The following is a 7,138-nucleotide window of genomic DNA, read 5'->3' on the forward strand; positions in this document are numbered from 1 at the left end:
TATGCTTTTTTTAAATTTGCTGTAACTTGTGAATTAATATATACATCATATCAATCCCTAGTTTGATCATGTCTGACAGAATTATAAAATTGCTTGCATAATCACTCTCCCAACATACTTTGAACTCCTTGACCCTAACTCCCTCTTATCTCTGCCACACCTCTATATTCTCCCTCCCCACAAAGCTATCGTAATATTTTCTTTCCCTATAAGCTCAAGCTCCCTGGATTTCCTTTACTGAAAAACAGAGACACAAATAACACAGCTTCAAGAGGGTGATCCCTAGGTTGACACACCTCTTATATATACCCTAATATGAACAAGTATAAGCAAAATATAACAGAATTACTATCACAGGATTTCTAGAACAATATAAATCTTAATACAGCATACAGGGCATCGATGTAGCAAGACCTAGCTCATCCGTCAGCCACCAACCAGTGCACCAGTCTTGGTACAGCTGTCCTCTGCTTCCTCAGACAGCAATGCACATTTCACCTTAAGTGCTCAGTTGGGTAAAGAAGAAGTGAAACTTTCACTATTTCCACATGACATGATTTTATATATTGAGTACCTTACGGGGTCCACAGTAGGATTGCTGGAAACAATAGGGGAGTTTAGTCGAGTAGCAGGACACAAGATTGACAAGCATAAATCAATTGGGTTCCTGTATATCAGTGAGGGGAAAACAGAATAAAGGTATCAAGGGATCAGTATCATTCACAATAGCCAACCAAAAGCTGAAATACTTAGAAATAAACCTATACCCCACCCCCATGACAAAAAAAAAGACCTGTACAAAGAAAACTACAGAACATTACTACAAGAAACCAAAAGGGATATACACAAATGGAAACATAGTCCTTGTTCATGTATTGGAAGACTCAACATTGTGAAAATGTCAATTTCAATCTACACATTCAATGCAATGCCGTTCTAATTCCAGCATTTTTCTTTGAAGAAATGGGAAAACTGATTAGCAACTTCATATGGAAAGAGTAGAAGCCCAGCGCAGGCAAAGAACTCCTCACGAAGAAGAGCACAGTAAGTGGTCTTGCACTACCTGACCTCAAAACCTCCTATTCAGCCAAAGCTGTCAAAACAACCTGGTAGTGGTATAAGGATGGATCAGGACAGAAAGCCGAGAAATGAAAACATCTGCATACAGACAACTGAGCTTTGACAAAGGCTGAAAAGAACAAAATCACTGAATGGGAAACAGACGGCCTCTTCAATAAATGGTGTTGGAAAAGCTGGATATCCACATGCAGAAGAACGAAACAAGATCCATATCTCACTCCATGCACACAGACAAACTCAGGTGTATCAAGGACCTAAATTTCAAACCCAAAGCTATCAAGATCATTAATGAGAAAATCTGGATTAAGATAGGGGCCCTGGAGCAGGGAATACATAGGTGTTAAGCTAATATACACATGAGGAAATGCTCCTGGTCATTAGATCTCTGGGAAACGCAAGTCAAAACAACCATGAGACACCACCTAATGCTCATAACTGCAGCCCAATTAAAAACAAAAAATCTACAAGCAACAAGTTTTGGACGGGTGTCGTGAGATTGGAACACTTATCCACTGCTAGTGGGCTTGTAAAGATGTGCAGCCACTGTGGAAGATGATATGGAGATAACCTAAAACAGGTGGCAATTGAATTCCCATAATATCCTGCAATAAAATTACTGGGCATCTACCCAAAAGAAATAAGAAACAGATCACGAACAGACATTTGCACCCCCATGTCCATCATTAATATTTTAAATTTAATATTTAAATTAATTTACCCTGCTTATTGTTTAAAGGAGATTAAACTTAAACACTATTTTCACATAAGAATTTTAATAATAAAATTTTTCAGCTTTACTATAAAGCATAGCATTGAAAATCTAAATAGTAAAAATACAAAGGATATCATATTCTATTATGCCTTTTGTTGAATTTATTAATTTATTAGTCTATTTTCCAATTTACCCAAGACTCTCCAAGGTTTAAGCTTTTGGGAAGTATCCTCACATTATAACACTCACCTATAATTTAGAATGATCGACAGGCTCCATGAGGAGGGAGCACAAATAGATCAGCCAGGGCACGGTGTCAAAAGTGAGGCACAAACGCACCCCAAATATTCCTGGTTTTCTTTTGTATATATCTTATCAGGCATAGATTTTGGTTGGATGACTAATTGCTTAAATTTCAAAAGAGTTTCACACGGTGAAAAGAATAAATAATGAAGTACAGCTGAAAGGGTGAAACACATCGCCTGGAAAAGCACAGTTGCTGATAGAAAGCTGTGCTGCTCTGAAAGTGAATAAGACAAGAGGGTCCTTCCAGTGGTTCTTGAGAGGAGTGCGATCAATTGTGGAGGAGTTCGGACTACTAAGGAATAATGGGAGAAATTAAGCAATACCAGGATAGAACTTGAATGGAAATAATGAGGTTTGGGTTTTGTTTTTCTTTAACCTATTGCTATCATGAGGGAAATTTCTGAAAAGCTGTGAGAAATGAAAACAAGTCATCATAGAAATCCAAAAATATTTTCTTCAATATATATTTCTGTAGTTTAAGTAAATACTGAGGGATACAATAAGCACTTCTCGAAGATCATAGTACAACTTAATCAAACTCAAACAGATCTTTATGCAATATAAGGCAACCTGAGTATAAGCCGAGGTACCTAATTATTACCTGGGAAACCAGAAAAACTGACTGACTCGAGTATAAGCCTAGGGTGGAGAATGCAGAAGCTGTTGGTGAGTTTCAATAATCAAAGCAAATGAAAATAAAATTACTAAAAATTGAGACATCGGTGGGGTAATGCATTTAAATAGTTATATTAAATAAAAACATAAATAAAAGGACAACAAGTCATTTAACATTAGTAAACCAGAACAGTAAGTGGAAAATAGATTAAAAAAAAAACAATAAGGTATCAACAATGATACCTTAAGAGTACTATTCCCTGAGTTCAATCAGCAACCAAGGTAACTTGTAAAGAGTTAAAATCCTTCAAAACTGGATTCCTCATCATCATCCGTATCCCAAAGCAGAGCTTCAGCTGATGTGAGGTCATCATAGACGCTGTCCTCACTGAGATCACCGTCATCACCATCACTGCCGTCATTTTCATACAAAGCGCAGTCTTCACTGCCATCCATAGCATTACTAATACTACATTTCTGGAAAGCACGTCGCACCATGTCTTCTGGAATGTCTTCCCATGCATCTCAAAACCACTTTGCTATTAACTCTATGTCAGGCTTCCTGAGATTTCCTCCTTTTGTTAGTTGGGCTTGAACAGAGGACATCCATTCATGCCACTGACCCGTGTATAAGCTGACCCCAGTTTTTCAGCACATTTTTTCGACTTCTACACGAGTATATATGGTAGGTAGATTGTGGTAAGTCAATAAAATTAAAACAGAAGTCCTTAACTGAGATGACTATTAAAAAAAAAAACAAGCATTTTGCGTCATCTTTGTCGGTGTTCTACCGTCGACCTCAGTAGAAGATACACAGAATAATATTTCTACATGGCGCTTTTTTTCGTACATAGAGCTCATTTTTCTCTTTTAAATTTCTTTTAAAAGCTCTTCACCATGATGTTCTTGTTTTTAATATGACTGTGCAGTCCTTTCATGTGAATTCCAAATAGTGCATGCCCCATCGACTCCAGAACACTTGGGAAATGTGCTCAGGATGGCTCCGTGCGCCTGTGGTGTGCAGGGCCCCTGGCCTGCTCTGCGGTGGGCTCCAGGGAAGGCTGCCAGCTCTGCTGGTGCTGTCCAAAATTCCTGGTAACAGTTGATGAAGAAACGCCATTTCTGCTTTGCGCTGGGTACTGAAAATTATGAAGCTGGTCCCACATACCTTCCATCAGTTTTGGAAATCTCTCTCCTTTCCTTTTTACAAATAGGGGTCACTAGAGAAATTCTATTATCAATATATATTTAGGATGGATCACCATCAGTTTTCTCATCTCTGTGAATACAATTTCTGAGGAAGGTTTTGAATTGCCTAGAGATATGGCTTCATAAGCTTATTATTGCTTTCAAGATATTTCTCTTTCTTGTTTTACTAAAGTGCTATATTGCTTTTGAAAACTTAGGGGAAACATAATTTTGAAAGAAATCATGGGCCTGGTGTCTTTGGAATTATTATGGACAGGCATTGTAGACATTGAAGAGCCAAGCAGTGATGTGGTCTAAAGTTTAGGATATTGATATAGGGTTAGGATCACATCATTTTGAATCACCAGTATTAATAATTTACATAAAGTCACTGTGTGGATCGCCTCCCTATGGATCAGTGGGCAAATTGAGAAGTCTAAATCCAAATGTTTGAGGAATACTGCTATTTACAGTGCTGCTAAAAAAAGCCCATACTATAAAAGTATAAGGAAATTCAAAAACCAAAACAACAAAGCTTGAGAGTAAATAAGATCTGGAAAATTGCAATTCTTTTATATGTACTTTAAGTGCTCTCTCTTAAAATTGAATTGTTCTCCATTTTCTAAAACAATCACCCTGTCTGTTTTCTGTAACTTCCCTATTTTTCTTGTCAAAATGTTATATATGTTAAAAAATAATTCTCAATATCATTTTTCCTATGCCAAATTTTTTTATTTTTAGAAAAGCTTTACTTTGGTAATATTTCTAAAATTTTTCTCCTTTCTCTTTTTCATTTCTTATCATTTGTTTTAAAGCAGTTTGGGGCTCTTCATATCTACATTGAACTTGCAGGAGCCCTGGTGGTTTAGTGGTTAAGCAGTAGGCTGCTAATCACAAGATTTATAGTTCAAAACCACCAGCTGCTCCATGTTTACTCTTATAAAGAGTTATATCCTTAGAAATCCACAGGGGCATTTCTGCATTGTCTTATAGAATCAACTGTGAGTCAGAACTGGCTCAAAAGCAGTGAGTTTGAGATTGCATTGCATATGTTTTTGCTGTTGTTTTGGTTGTGTGAGTATGCATGATCCTTATTTAAACATCTATCTCAGTCAGAATACAGTAAACTAAAGTGTGAATATGGGCTGGTTCATAGTATTTGTTGAATGAGTAAAGAAGTTATTGTAGTCAGCCTCAGACTATCTGAGCCAAGTGGCCAGAGCTGCTAGTCTAGAGTCTGAGACTAGCTCAGGAACTCCTATCTGAAGGTTGAATGGATTTTCTCAATGTATTGAAATGATGGCTCTGATTGTGGGCACCTCAGAACCCCACATTTACAGCTCTGCTAGTGCCAGATGGGGATATGCCCGCTTTCCAAAATGACATGTGTAGGTTATCAGTCAGCTGGCCAGAATTCATGAATGTCATGAAATGCTAGTACACTGAACAGTATACTTGTCTACCTTCTCTTATCTGCAGAATTGAGCTCACTGTGGATAGGACCCTAACTTGGAAGAAGTATGAAAGAGTTTCCAGCAGACAGCAATAACCCAGCAAAGCAGATCATTATTCAAGTTGGACAGATTCAGTAGTGGGTTCAGTGGCAGCCATTGCTAGTGATGAGGCCAGGTGGTCATGTTGACTGGTCAGGTTCTCATGGTTTAAACTGTTTCTTGAGCATAAGGTGGACCTGTCATGTCAGTAACTGTATCTGGAACACAGGGCTTGTAGAAAAAAAAAACCATTTTGTCCTACCCTGCTCATTTGTATCCAGGGATGACAGGGCATGCAGCTGCCGAGGCCGTAGCACCAGACCCAGGAAATCACCACGCAGCTGTCCCAAAGAGCCCTCAGTGCTGGGCGAACCAGCTGCATCGGCAGATTGCTGTCCAGAGAAAGCAAGTAGAGTTGACCGTTGAGACATAAACCATCATCCACGAGCCAATGAATGCAGACCATGGTAATCTCAAGTCAATTGGGCAGGAGTTTTGATTGTGGAGAAAGAATCCAATAACAACACAACAGCAATGAACAATGAATTATCAATATCTTAGCATCATCCTCTGATATATTCTGCGAGTAACTACAATAACAACCAGTTGGTGAGGTTTTGGGCAGTTTATCTTTGCTTAATTCCTTTGAAATGTTCATATATTATCCATTTGCCATCACCTTTTAAATATATATCTCCAGACATTAGGTCCATTTAGATTCCATTAGCTTTTAATCCATCAGTACAGGCATCTCCAGTGTTGTGTTCTTAGCTGCCGTCGAGCCAGTTCAGATTCAGAATGATCCTAGGCACTGCCCAATGAAACCCTGCAGGCCCTGTGTCATCCTCACAGTAGTTCTTATGTTTCAGGCCCCACATGCAGTCACTGGGTCAATCCATCTTGCTGAAAGTCCTCCTCCTTTTTCCATCTCCCACTTCCTCACCAAGCATGATGGCCTTTCTCCAGGAACTGGTCTCTCCTGAAAACATGTCCTACGTACTTCAGACTGAGGCTTACCATCCTTGCTCCTAGGGAGCATTCTGGCTGTAATTCTTCATAGGCTGTTCTTTTGGTAGTCTACTGCAGTTTCAATATTCTTCACCAACAGTATAATTTAAATGCCTTGAGACTTCTTCCTTCTTTATTCAATGTCCAATTTTTACATGCCTATGATGTGATTGAAAATAACATGACTTGGGTCAGGCGCATCTTAGTGCTCAAGGTACCATTCTTGCTTTTCAACACTTTAATGAGATATTGCGAAGCAGATTGACCCAAGGCAATGCATCTTTAGATCTCTTGACTGCTGCTTCCGTGAACCAACCAGGATTCAACAAGACAAAATCCGTGGCAACAGCAATCTTTTTGCCATTGATTGTGATGTTACCTACTGGGCCAGTTGTGAGGATTTGGGTTTTCTTTACATTGTGATTTTCTTTAATTTATTATTATTTGAGAGTTAATACATACATCATATCATTCCATGGTTTAATAGCATCAAGCAAAATTGCACAATTGCTACCACAATCAGTTTCCAGACATTCATTTTCTTCCCGTATTCCTTACTTAACATCAGCTCCCTTTTAACACCCCTGCGTGCCCCACCACCTCCACTGTACCCCACCTCCCTGAAATCCTTATCTTACTTGCTGTCCCTATAGGTTTGTCCATCCTTGGTTTCATATACTGAAAAGAGAATAACGTAACACAACTGCAAGTGTTAATTTACACCGAAAGCAGTGAT

Source organism: Tenrec ecaudatus, chromosome 11 (assembly GCF_050624435.1).
Source record: "Tenrec ecaudatus isolate mTenEca1 chromosome 11, mTenEca1.hap1, whole genome shotgun sequence".
Lineage (NCBI taxonomy): Eukaryota > Metazoa > Chordata > Mammalia > Afrosoricida > Tenrecidae > Tenrec > Tenrec ecaudatus.